The sequence below is a fragment of the Triturus cristatus genome, chromosome 2_1 (assembly GCF_964204655.1).
Source record: "Triturus cristatus chromosome 2_1, aTriCri1.1, whole genome shotgun sequence".
Classification (NCBI taxonomy): Eukaryota; Metazoa; Chordata; class Amphibia; order Caudata; family Salamandridae; genus Triturus; species Triturus cristatus.
The window spans coordinates 866,920,634-866,935,154 of record NC_140581.1 but is presented as its reverse complement, the minus strand read 5'-3'; the positions used below and the strand labels follow the sequence as shown (position 1 = coordinate 866,935,154).

Sequence of the window (14,521 nt, the reverse complement as noted above, 5' to 3'; positions counted from 1 at the left end):
CAGTAAGAAAAATTAATGACACCCACACTATGGGAGGACAGTCCCATGTGTGGGGGGTCATTAGTTTATCGTTTTTCAAAAACAAACTTCCACTTTGGGAGTTTGTTTTTTAAAAACATGAAACTGTAAAAGTTTGACGGCGGCCATACTGTTTGATGGATCCTTTTATTAAACTTTACAACATTGACAGGCACCGCCATAACCGCAGTACCTTCCAAAGTTAAGCGATGTCTGCGGGGCAGGCAGACATCTCTACATTTGGGGAATTGGATGTCCGCCAGACCTACGTAGTAATTTACTCTGTCGTCCTGACGGATATTATTCCATCCTCCAACGTCAAAATCGGGCCCAAATTATTCTTTTGAGACTAAGCATGCACAGCGACTGAGCAACTTAGCACCGTGCAATTGTACACGGATGTTTGCATAGTGCAAAATATCATTTTTATTTCCTGCAGATGCGTCTTTGCCCTGATTAAATTAGCTCAGATATAATTTTGCATGGACCTTCAGTACAAATGACAGTGCAAAATGCCCTGTCACTAGTGCAAACAGGTTGGTTCACTGTTGCAGTGCATGTGACCTGACCTCTTTCTAGGTCTGGCGTTCACCTAGACCTTTTGATTGTACGATTCTTGTCTTACTGTCTATATATGGTGCATTGCTGTGTTTTGGGTTAAGGAGTTTTCAGTTAACCCAAAAATATTATTGGTAACACTTTATTTATGCAGCTGTAGGCAACCAAATTATGGGTTAGAGCTGGCAGATTTATACAGCAAGAAAAGGCAGATTACATGACATAATGCTTGATATTCTGTGGTAGTATTTTTTCACTATTTGTCATTTTTATACATATTAATTTTGTGGCAAATGTTGTATCCCATTAGTAAGAGTTTAACATCTGAATGCAACAATTAGCAATCAACTGCTTCTCAGATAATCTCTATAAAAAGCGACAGTGTCACCATGTGTGGTGCTTGTTTTAGTAACTTTTGACCTGTTTGAATTAGACACAGATATTTTGCTGAAATCTTCCAATTATGCAGCAGATGGTGGATTATGTGGCAAATGCTCTAAATCCATAAGTATGTGCGAACCACAACTGCAGTAATAATTCCAGTGGCTCCGATTATGGTCAACCGTGCATTAATATTATTCATACCACTGTATTTTGAAAGCAAAGAAAATCATATTTGGTCGTGCACGGATATTAATTTCCTATATCAAGGCATATATTTTATTGATAGTTTTTAACACCTTATAAGTCAACTGCTTGAAAACAAAATGTATGCCTTAGTTTAATAAATGGGTTATTCTCTCTAGACTGTAGGTTACTTAATTGTTTATTAAAACAGTATTTTTCATCTGGCTATCTCGGTATTAGTTCTACTTTATGCACCTGCCTAAGGAAACCTTCATGTTGACTTGTCCAGAGAGGACTTTTTAGCATAAATGCAAAATTAAAGAAAGTATAGCATTTGTTTGTTGATACACTGTTTTCACATTGAAATGCAGTATTGACATTTGCTGATTGTTTTCATTTCTTCTGGATTTCCATATTGCTTTGTTGTTCTACTTTTCTTGATGTGATTTTCTGTGAATTCCCTTATTCCTGAGCAATTGAAGCCATGATCATGGGCCTTGTGGACTTACCAGTAAAGTGGCCAGAGCTGAGGAATTGTATGTTGGGAAGAACTTGTAATTCCAGGGTTTGCATGTACTTCTCTATTCCTGACCCGGAAACTTGTCATGGCTGGTAATTGGAGTGGAAAAACCATCCGGAACCTGTAGCTCAGGCCTACTAATACTGTCTTCAGTTACTGTCCATCTTGTAATGGGGACCTTAGTATACATATGTATTTTTATTTATTGATATTTTTATATGATGAATTAGTCTCTAATAGGCTGGAAGGTACTTTGCCTCAAACATGAACGATACAGTTAACAGTTCGGATCAATAACAGTAACACACCAGTAATCTCATTTTGTGAGACTATCTTATTAATAGTTTAAAAGTTCACAAAACAGGAAAGGGTAGTTGTAAGCAAGAGATTGAGATAGGTGGAAAAAACAGCAGCGCAATATTCGGAAGAGAGGTGATTGGTCAAGGAAGAGAGGAACACATGAGTTTTGAGGTGTTTCCTGTAAGTGAAGGGGAGAGGGGGGTTTGGCATTTATTTGTGGCGAGTTCCAAGCTGATGCGTTTGCCCCAGAGAAGGATCTGTTCTGAGTGAAAGATGTTCCGGAATTGGAGACTTCAATTCTAAGTTCATTCTGGCTGTAGAGATTTGTTCATGCTCCCAAGATGGGACGTAGAGTAGAAAGGTTAAAGGAATTGTTGCCATTTCTTTCTTTCTTTTATGGCCAGTGTAATTTGCTTACTATTGGAGAGATGTGGTCATACCAGCCAAATTGAGCTTACTGAGCCTGCACCTCTTGCAGTTAGTGGTAGAAATTATAAACTCCTCTCAATGCGAGGGGCATCTACCCAAAGCATGGCAGCATGCTATGGTTCTTCCCTTACTAAAGAAACCCCACTTGGACTCAGAAAACTGGTCCAATTTTAGTCCATTTCTTTACTTCCTACCCTATTTAAGATTTTAGAAAAACATATAAATGTCCAACTGACCTCATTTGTGGAGACCCAGGAGGCCCTCCACCCCTCCCAATCAGGCTTCAGAGCCGGGCACAATACCGAATCCGCCCTTCTAGGAGCCACAGAACATCTAAGGCAGCTCCTAGATATGGGCAGCACAACCGCACTGATTCTATTACATCTAATGCAGCCTTCGATCATGTTTTTCTATGTCATTCTTGTTGAAAACTGATCCAACTGGGCATCCAAGGTATGGCGCTTGCATGGCTATCCTCCTTTCTGACATACCGCACTTTTCAGGTCTTCTTGTCAAATGTAGTGTCTAGGCCACACTCACTTACCTCGGGATGCCCGCAGGAAATCGCCCTCAGCCTCATGCTCTTAAACATCTACATCCGCCCACTGGCAGACCTGTTGGAAAGATGTGGACTCTCCCTGTTTTTATACGCTGACGACACCCAGATCGTCCTCTCTCTGTCATTCGGGTGGGAAGGCAACTTGGAGGATCTCTGTTCCTGCCTCGGTCTTGTCTCCACCTGGATGAACACTAATTCCTCAAAATTAAATGGTGACAAGACCAAGGTTATGTTATTGGGTAAGAATCCCCAGCTCCGGGGGCCTCAACGTTGGCCCACTATGCTGGGAGTGCCTTCTGAAAAAACCAACAAAGTGAAGAACCTTGGCTTTTGGCTTGACTCCTCTCTATCCATGAAGCTTCAGGTGGCCAAATTAGCAGCTAAATGCTTAGCCACTGTAAATTGGCTTTAAAAATCCTGTGGATACTTCCCTTTTCTGCTCAAAGAACAGTTATCCATGCCTTGATGTTATCAATGGTAGATTACAACAACAACCTGTATTTGGGGACAGATAAGACTGTGATAAGGTGCCTTCAGGTGGTTCAGAACTCTTCCGCCAGGCTCTTGTTTCACCCCCCAAATACCCCTCTGCTTCTGGCCTTCTTCTCCACCTGCGCTAGCTACCAGTGGATAAGGGAATACATTTTAAAGCACTCGCTCGGCACACAGGCACCTGCAAAGATTGATGGTTCCCTACTTCCCCTTTAACACCTTGTGCTCAAGCAATCACTTGCTTTTCACACTCCCTAGAATTAAATGCAGCTGAATAGGTGACTGTTCTTTCTCTTTTCTTTGCCCTAAGCTTTTGAACTCCCTTCCCGAGCCTCTGAGATGCTGTGCGTCTTTATCCACCTTCCGCAAGGAACTGAAGACTTGGTTGTTTTAGCTCTCCTCATTAAGCTGTTCTACTTGGACTTCAGGCACTGGGAAACCCCCAAGGGTAGCTATGCCCTATAGAAGAATTCAATAATAATAATTTCTTGAAATGGTAGTTAACCTGGTTGCAGAATGCAGTATGGTTTTAAATGTGGCTAGGTCTAACGGAGGGACTCTTGCTAAAACAAAGTCACTAAAGTCTTGCCTAGAAAACACTAGGGCATGCACTGTGTTTTCATTTGATCTCTGAGGATGAGGTTTCAGGGAATGGATGAAAGCATGGCAGTCTTTGAGGCATTGTTTATGTGGGGAATAAGAGTCAGCAATGAATCCACAAGTAAAGTCAAGTGATTTTATGGTTCGTTTAAGAGTGGGGGGGTGAGTTCCTCTAGTTTCAGAGATTCGAGAAGGTTGGCCTTCAGTTCACCTTGTAAGGGAAGAAGACTAAGAGTTCAGTCCTGTTTGGGTTCACTAGGAGAACATTTGTTAACATACAGCTTTAGATTGAGATTTCGGCATTACTGGAGTTGCCAGTTGTCTGTGATTGTGGAGGCTTTAAGGTAAAGTTGAATATTGTCTGCATATTTGTGAAGTGACGCACATGACTGGCTAAGGATTATACTTTGTGGCTTGAGGTATACATGAAAGAAAGTAGGTGCAAGAACTGAGTCTTGGGGGAACCCCACATGTCACTCAGTCTATCAACAGGTGTAATTCCCTAACCACACCAATTATGGTGTTTTGTGAGGAAGTCTCTGGATACACTGAGGACTGCATGGACGGAAGACATAGATAGGGACCTAACAGATACAGAATGGGCGAAGGTGCTTGAACAGCCAAAGAAAACTTCAAGAAACGCGAAATTTAAATGTATTCAAATTATGGGGCTGCACCGAGCTTACTTCACTCCGCATAGATTGGATAGAATGTTCCCCCAAACGCAACATTACTGCCCGAGATGCTTTTCAGAAGGAGCAAGCCTACTTCACATGTTATGGACTTGTCCAAAAGTGCTGGGATACTGGGACACTGTCAGACCGAGAACAGGGGAAGTGTTACACCGCGAAATACAAAACACAATAGAGAAATGCATTCTAGAGCTACATAAACAAGCGTCCAAGCATAAAGTGCAATATCGTTTTATAGACCTAGCGCTCATTTTAGCAATACGAAACATCACTATGCGATGGAAATCACGAAAACCCCCAGATATATTAAACTGGCACACAGAACTGCTGCGTTGGGGTAATGCTGAGAGTGCTGCACTACGCAGAGAAGAACTCAGGGGTCTGCGGAAAATACCAATAGCGCTGGAGTGGGACGCTATGCTAGAGGCCATGAAAACAATGGACAATGACTAGGAGCCTGTATGAGTTGTACAGCTGAATGAACAAAGCGATACCCATGCCTTGTAAACGGTGCATAAGTAGAGATCTGATGTGAAAATGTATGATCTTGTTATGAGTCTACCCCACTTGTTACAAGATACACGAGATGAAGAAGTATGCTTGAGACCGGGGGGACTCGGGAGGGGGGAGTTGGGGACAAGTTTGTTATAATAATGTGATAACATATGCTCACCAGCCGTGATGGAGCTCTTGACGAGGAGACTATGGAATTTTATAGTATTATCAGGATGCATTGTTTATATCGCCATTGAAGGAAGCATATGCAGTAGACATGTGTATACTCATTGTGGAAAGATTGGCTGTACAAGATGTGTAACATGATTATATGATATATAGAAGAGGAAAATCAATAAAAGTATGTTTCAAAAAAATGTTTTGTGAGGAAGAATGTAAACAAACTGAGGAAAAGAACTTAGATGATATTGCGATTTTCCAGAGCATTAATTAGCTTTTTGTTGTCCATGGTATTGAAGGCCTCTGACATATACAGTAAAGTAAGTAAGCAAAAGTTTACAATTAAGTACAATTGGGATTAAAAAAAGTATTATACTACTCTATGTGAACCCATCTTCTCCACAGGCCCTGGCGTTGGAGAGTTTCATAAACACCTTGGCTATTTCAGTCTCAGTGATTAGAGTAGGCCATTGTTCTCGAGCTTCTTGTCCCTACTGGGTAAGGAGATCAACTCAACCTTTATCAAAAAATCTGATTGGTCTTTTTGTGTGAGTGTTGTGAAGGTTTCAATGTGTATTCTAGAATAATGATCTTTATTTATATGATTTATTCTATCAACTTCACAAGTGTCTGCTTTGCTCTCAGGATCCTAGCATGTGCAAAAAGCCTTTTGTTCATTCTCCTTATATAGTTTCTGACCCATCACCTTCGAATTTGTCAGCTGCTGCTGAAAGAAAAAATAAACCTTAATGTTAAACGAGCTAACTTTAGCTACAAAAATTATCTGCGGGATGGGTAACAAACAATAATTTGTCCTCATTGTGCATGTTTTCCTGTAAACACTCTATATGTACTTTTTTCTTTAAGTGTGCACAGTGACAAATAATCTTTTCTCCTATTCATGCTTTAAATGCATCCCAAACATTGACTACATCTACTGACCCAGTGTTTTTAATAGAAATAAATCATTAGTCCAACAGATGCCAGAAACTCCTGAATTTATCATTAATTTATCTAACTTGAATGATGGTCTGTTTCCAACCCCATAGGGACCTATTCCACCAATAAGGAGGCTCCTCCCCGTTTCTATGTGGATGCGCTGCGATACATCCTGGAACGATGGTGAGATCCTGGTACCTCTGTCCTGCCCAGTCCCATTCCTATCTGCATGATGCACCCACACAAAAACCATATAAGTGGAAAATCAAACAAACTACTTCAAGATTTGCTTTGTGAAATAAAAATACATTATTGATCGGATCCATTAAACGTTGCAATGAGCCTCGCTGATCATTTTTAGTGAAGATCCAGCCACCAACATTCCTAGATCAGAGAATTTTTTTAGCTCCAGTAAAAGAACTCGCATCATGCAATGATGAGATTCACTTTCTTATGGAAGATCTAAACAGATCTTTTGTGGAGCTATGCTTTGTCTGTCTAGCTAATGTAAACATTTATTCTATTAGCAAATAACCCTGAAAAAATGCAAACATCAGTGTGCAAGAGGAGATCTGATGAGTTTGATTTATGAAGCGATATGTGGTTTAATTACCAGGATCTGTATCAGTAATTAAGCCTGCATTCAAAAGGTTGCTTTTCGATGGGATAAAGTTGGATTTGTGATCCCCATCTTCTCTTTCAGGGATCCACACAGTGTACGTATTGAAACACTATTACCTGTTCTCTAAGATATCATATTTATGACTAAGAATTTTCCACAGATTTTCATTTTTATGTTGATTTTCTTAAATGACTGACTCCAGAGCCATTAGTAGTATTCCGTTTCCCATGAGCAGGAGATCAGTGTGGTCAGGTGTTTTTCAACCATCTTAGTTTTGCTAGTCAGTACCTCTATCCTGGGAGCTTGCTCAGCTTAAAGACCCTTTTATATTTTTAATTTCTCTTAGAATGCTTTTAAACATATATTTTTGTTGAAATATATGGTACCTTGAAAGAACCAGAATCTGCAGGTCCAACTAAGGCCTCCAGATCAGCACAAGATCTCTCTTGTATGGAGACTTTATGAGTGGGCTTCACAAAATTGTCCTCTTGGTCACTCAGTTTAGGGGATTCTGAAGAGTCAAAGGACAATGCTAATGTTTGGTATTGATTGTAAATGATTGTAGATCACGGATTTAACAGGAGCAGCAACCACACTTGATTCAGAGCATACGCAGCTTTTTGTAATTGGTTTGAAGATGAGGGGGGTTGAGAAGTTTGTGTTTTTGTCTTACACAATGTTTCTATCTCTTGCTGTTTGACTTTGGTTAGTAGTAATTTACATCTGTTTTCCCCTTAAGATTGCGCTTGTGAATGAATATCAGATTATTGGAATTATTTCTCCTGTTAAACCCAATTAGAGTTATGTTGTGACTCTGGGTACTGCAGCTCCCTCTTTCTCCGGTGGGTTGTCTCATACACAATGCATATTGTTTACATTCCTAATAGTAAATTCTTTGCCTTGCCTGTCCTGTAATGTTGTAGATTGCAAAATTACTCCGCCAGTTCCTCCAGGGCTGCATCTTGATCCTTAGAAAATGGTGAAGTTAATAGAACCCCGGACACACTGGAATTGGGTATGCAATCAAGTAGTGTCAAGGAATATCCTGAAGTGAAATGTCATTACCTGGGAACCACATTCTTCTTTCCCTTTCCTCTTGTTTACGTTTTCATTTGGATATTAACCCTTTTGGTGCTCATGACGGAATGGTACCGCCATGAGCACCGGTGCTCCTGTGCTCATGACGGAACCATTCCGTCATGAGTACAGGGGCACTAAATCCCCCTGCTGCAGACAGCAGAGGGATTTCCCTTTATTTTATCGGCCTCGGGAGGTTGGGGAAGAGCTTCCCCAACTTCCCGAGGCCAATTTACATTTTCATTGCAATGCCGATCAGGCGCATGGCGCGCTGACGTCATTGCAATGAAAATGAAACTGAAATGAGCCAAGAGGCTCAAAACACTGGGTGAAATTTGTGTCTGCCCGGTGATGCCACAACTTTCCTACACAAAAATGTGTGGAAAAGGTGTTTTTTCAGCTAAATTTTAGGTTAGCAGGGGATTCTGGGTAAGAAAACGTTGGGGGATCCACGCAAGCCATACCTCGCTGGAATCCCCGGGGTGTTTAGTTTTCAGAAATGTGTGGGTTTGGTAGGTTTCCCTAGCAGGCCACCGAGCACGGGGCCAAAAACCCTGGTGACCCCCCCTGCAAAACCAGGTCGTTTTGTGATAGGCAATTTTGATGTCGCCTCAATAGGTTTTGGGCCCTTGCCTGCCGCGGGTACTTGGGCCTCCCACATGAGAGAGGCACCATTTTTATGGGCAGACCTGGGGGAACGCTGGGTGGTAGAAAATTTGTGTCAGCCCGGTGATGCCACAACTTTCCCACACAAAAATGTGTGATAAAAGTGATTTTTTCAGCTAAATTTGAGGTTTGCAAGAGATTCTTGGTAACAGAACCTGGTGAGAGCCAGTCAAGTCACCCTTCCTGGATTCCCCTAGGTGTCTAGTTTTCAAAAATGTATAGGTTTGCTAGGTTTCCCCAGGTGTCGGCAGAGCTAGGGTTAAAAAACTACAGCTAGGCACTTTGCAAAAAAGGGTAATTTCTCACTGTGAAAATGTGGTGTGTCGACCTTGCGTTTTGGGCCGTTTCCTGTCGCGGGCACTTGGTCTACCCACACAAGTGAGGTACCATTTTTCTCGGAAGACTTTGGGGAACGAGGGGTGGCTAGAGTTGTGTGGACCCACGCAGATTCCAGAACTTTCCACCACAGAAATGTGAGAAAAATGTGTTTTGTTTTTACAATGTTTTGGGTTTGCAAGGGATTCTTGATAACAGAACCTGGTGAGAACCAGTCAAGTCACCCCATCCTGGATTTCCATGGGTGTCTAGTTTTAAAAAATGTGTAGGTTTGCTAGGTTTCCCTAGGTGCCGGCAGAGCTAGGGTAAAAAACTACAGCTAGGCACTTTGGAAAAAAAGGGTCATTTTTCATTTTGAAAATGTGGTGTGTCCACGTTTGGTTGTGAGCTGTTTTCTGTTGTGGGCGCAATGCCTACCCACACAAGTTAGGTACCATTTTTATCGGGAAACTTAGCGTAACACAGAATTGTAGAGCAACTGTTATTACCTATTGACTTTCGATGAATTTCTGCCTTCCAAATGAAAGACAAGGTGTAAAAAAGAAGTCATTTTGAAAAATGACCTATAATTCTCATGCTAGTACGGGTACTCCCAATTTCGGAAATGTAAAATATCTACTGTTTCTAAACTCTATATTTTTTTCCCATTTCAGAAATACATAGGTGTCTTTCATACCGATTTTCCCATGTATACATTTTCCCAAAATAATTGCTATATACCCGGTACATAATAAAAAACCATTGCAAGACGCTGCTCAGTTATTGGCTCTGGGTTCGTCGGGTTCTTGGTGAACCTGCAAGTCCTATATATCCCAACAACCAGAAAGGTCGAGCGAATGTAACGGTATATTGCTTTCAAACAGCTGTCATAATTAGAAGAAGTTACAGGTGAAAACGTTGACACAAATGGCTGTTTTTTTCAACTAATGTTCAATTTTTCCTAGTTTTAACTCTTAGTTTCTATGAAGAAACCTTGAAGGATCTACACAAATGACCCCTTGCTGAATTCAGAATTCTCTCTACTTTTTCGAAATGTATAGCTTTCCAGGATCCATTATTGCTTTCATACCCATTTCTACCATTTACTGGAAGTAGGTTGAAAGCACAAAAAATAGCAAAAATAGGCTATGTCACAGAAAAGTGGCAAAACAGTGTAAAAACTTTTGGTTTTCTGACAAAAGTCTGTTTGTCCCTGAAAGCAGGGAAGATGGTGATTTCAGCACCACAACCCCTTTTTTGATACCATTTGCAGGGAAAAAACCAGACGCTTTCATCTGTAGTCCTTTTTTCCCATATTTCCCCCCCAAAATAAATGTAGCTGTATTTTGGCTTATTTCTTGGTCCCCTCCAGGGGAATCCACAAACCCTGGGTACCTTTAGAAGCTCCATGATGTTGGACAAAAAGGACGCAAATTTGGCGTGGATTCCTCATGTGATCAAAAAGTTACAGGGGCCTAGGTGCGAACTACCCCAAATAGCCTGAAAAAGGCTTAGCACAGGGGGAGGGTACGGGGGGGAAGGCCTAGCAGCGAAGGCAAGAATTTGAGGAGGTTGCTGTTATAGGTGCAGTACAAAAATGAGCTTTAATAGAGTCCTCTGTGAGGTGGGAATTGGGTAAAGGCGGCTCCCCCAAGATGTGAGACTTGATGTTATCAAAAAGATCCAAAGAATCTGTTATGTTCTTCCCCATAAACCCACATTTTACCAACCCCCTAGGGATGGTAGGCACTTTCTCTGTGCACCACTTTCCTTGTCTGCCTATTTCTTTTCTTGAACCTGTGGTCAAGGGTATCTTTCTTGAGTTCCTTAGAGTCTTTCTCCGAATTAGCTCTTGAAATTTTGAGGCTCCTACCAACCACAATGGCCTTCAAAATGGCTCAGTTCAGTTTTGTTTTGTAACTTTCTCACTAGATTTTTTTGAGTTATAAAACACCTGTGCCTCCTAGCGCACCTAGGCCAGACATAAAATCAAACATCTTCAATCTCTTACAAAAATAGTTCTCTAGGAGTTATACAAACTATGCACTACAGTCTTGTAGCCATATATTTAATTGATATACCAGAAAATGAATAAATACTTAAACAGTACATAAGGATATGTGTGAATAGAACTTGCAGCATGCAACAAAGACGTGCAGATTAAAAGTTAACTGGTGGCACAGTAAAAATATTCAAGATAAATTGGTTTAAAATAATGTGTTCAATAATTAAAGAAAGTAAACAATGCATTTGAATGGTGGGGAACAGAAACCCTGATGCAGTTTCACTTGGGTCAGCAGGTCAACATCAGAAGAGAGAGCGAGCGTATGGTGGTATGTACCTACTATATTATGGAAGAGAATCCCACTGCATACAGTTGCATGAGGATTTTGGAAAAGTCATTTATATGCAGAAAACCTGTCAGCTGTTGTAGAGCCTTTATGTTGGCTAGCAACCATCCATTTGGTAGTCAGTATCTGTAGAGAAATCTCTGGGAGCACCAGTTAGTGAAACAGAAAGGCAATCACCACTGTCCTTGCTCCAACAACTTGTTATAGTCCTATAATTTAGGACCCTCACCCAGTAGATTATCCATGTACCAAAAGAAACCTATTGCCATTTTGGAGAATAGTAACGCGGGTGCATGCCTCTTCAACTGAGTTAGGCTGTTTTGGATTAGGATTGCGTGAGCCTTCTACCCGAAGAAACACTGACAGCATTTCAGCATTACTAACAGCATTACTAACAGCTCTTGTTGACGCGCTCCAAGTTCTAGAGCTGATACTTAGAGGATGATTCAAGACATGAATCAAGTATTAAAGATGATGACTAACATAGCCAATAATAGTTTCTGGCAATTGCATTCCCTAGAGTCCATGGTAGTGAACACCTTGTTACTGAAGACTGTTGGCGGTGGTTCACACGGTCCAGTTCTAACGACAGCTGCTAAAAGGAGAAAATTGTACTTATGAATAAAAATGCCTTCCATTTAATTGGCCAGTGCTTCTTTATTGTACACATCCTTCTTTCCATAGTATCCTCTGCAACCATGATGTTGGATTTAGAAGTTTTTTCTTGCTGCAGTCTGTGAAGGAAGACTACTTTTTCCAAAATCACTTCTAAGGGATTCAGTCTGATGTATTAGCTTTCCATAAAATCAGTTGCTTCAGAAATAGGAAGCTTCCCAACAAATCTTTTGATAAAAAGTGGCTTCACATGAACTCCAGGCACAGGGCAGTATGGCTTCTTCTCGGAATTGTTGTTTTAATTTTTAAGCATTAAAATAAAATATTTACTGGGCAGTCCTCACATATGCTTGGTGTCTCCAGATGGAGAATTTATTTTTGCTTCAAATTAACCCTTTGCATGCATTTGTGTTGTGTGTGCATACGTTAAGCACACATTAGTACATTCACTTTCTTAATCTACATATTGTCCAATTGTTGAAAATATCTTGATCCCGCTCCATTGAATTGGGAGCAAGCTAGCAAAGGTTTTGAAATCTAATTGGAGATTCCAGATCGGGATGATTAGTTGCCACATGTATGTTCGCCATACTAAGGCATTGCTTTTGTAAACAGCTCATTTGTCTGTATGTTGATTACGGTAAGGAGGGGATGAGGAATATAAAGCTGCCATAGAGCATTAGGCCAGCCTGACAACATCTCTAAAAATCATTCATTATGATTAGAACATGCACATTCTTTTCTACACTCACCTTTAAGGATTTTCACAGACAGTTTATTAATAAGACAAGCAGGTCCTAAAATACAAGAAAGGAAATATCTTACATTCACCAAGCACAACACATGGTGCACACTAGAAAATGTATCAGATAGCTGAGTGTTCATTCAGCATCTCAAGCAGAAGAGTGTTCAAACTGTAAAACGTATGGTAAAATACAAAACTTTGGATGGTGTTAAAAGATATCCAGGCAAGGGAATGGGGTCTGGTAGTACAGCTGTGGCATGTTACAAATGTGGAAACAAAGGAAATTTAGCCATTGAAAAGATCTGTTCTGTATTGAATACCAAGCACCCAGCTTGCCACTTGCCTGTGACCTCCAGTTTCTGCTTTTTCCAGCATGATCTAGTGACACTGCCACTGCCTGGGTTTCCCAACCCGGTTTTCCCGCTCACCATTCTTCCCGCCAACAGAAGCCCTGCCAAGCCAAGGACCTACTTAATGCAGGCCACAGTGCAACCGAGACCTCTGACCCTCACACCCCCCGCAGATACACCATCGCCGAGGTCTACATCCTTGAAGCTGCAACAAACACTGCCACTGCACTGACCCACGCTCAATGGTAGGACCTTTTGCCCGCACCCACTGCCACTTCACCTGCCACTACTTGGATGTAACGCGTTATTCGAATGTTCACATACAGAATATCCATGAGTTAGTCATGACATGAGGTTTCACCTCACTAGAACACCCAAAATATATCGAGCTGAGCATCGTAACTATGTGAAGAAAATCCGCTTCACATTCCTTACAATTCACATTCATGTTTTACATCCACTTGTTTATGTATTCACAATGTTTCATGCCCCTGTCAGTATATTGCCAATCCGTAGTTTCAATTAAGCTCTGCTTTGCAGTATCTAACAAATTAGGTGTCCTTATGAGGCGGGGAAACATGGAGGACTACTTCTCCCATACTACAACAGTCAAAATGCATCAGGCTGAGCACCATAACTATGCAATGAAAGTCCATTTTACAATTATTTTTATGATTCACATTTATGCTTTACATCCATTTATTTTTATACTCATGAGACGTTTCATACCCCTGTCAATTTATTGTCACGTTTACTAATTCTAGCTAAAGCCCTGTTTTGAAGTATCTTGCTATAAGAAATTGAGAGCTCTTATGTGGTTGGGAAACACAGAGAACTACTCCCATGTTCCCCCTTTGCCCGCGACCACACTTCTGGCCGCGAGAGTTAAAAGTGCACCGTAACCCAATGCAGCCGACCCGGCCACACAGCGAGTGATCAGCAAGTGAAACCAGCACCTTTAAGGTACGTCCTATTATCCCCCGACAGCCACTTGTAGCACACACACAAGCAGATAGTGAGCAACATTGACTCTGCCTTCCCACCCCCTTCTTACTCTCCATTTTTTAAGCCTTTTGTAACAGCTGCATTCAAAGCTGCCCCGGAAGCCATCGCTATCATGAGCCCCATACATCAGGCACAATCAAACACTGACAAAGACCATCCATAATCAAAAAAAGAGACTTCATCACCTTTAAAAGCCCACGCCAATACAGGACGCACACTTACGAAGGAGGAAACAAACCTTCTTCATGCAAGTACGTTGTTTACTACCCACCTACTGTATTGCCACGCAGGCACTGAGACAAAATAATACTACTGTGCCCATATTTTTCTATCTTCCCCTTCTCTACCTAACCCAGAGTACCACACCCGCCTTCCCTTACAGAGAACACACCACTAGGATCCCTGGGGAGGTATCACTGGGGAGAT

At 41.3% G+C, this 14,521-nt stretch overlaps 1 protein-coding gene across 4 annotated transcripts in view; it reads left to right on the top strand.

Moving 5' to 3' along the window:
- Positions 1–14,521, top strand: part of APBA1 (amyloid beta precursor protein binding family A member 1) — a 413,377-nt gene that overhangs the window by 227,443 nt on the left and 171,413 nt on the right. The gene's annotated exons all lie outside the window — the stretch shown is intronic.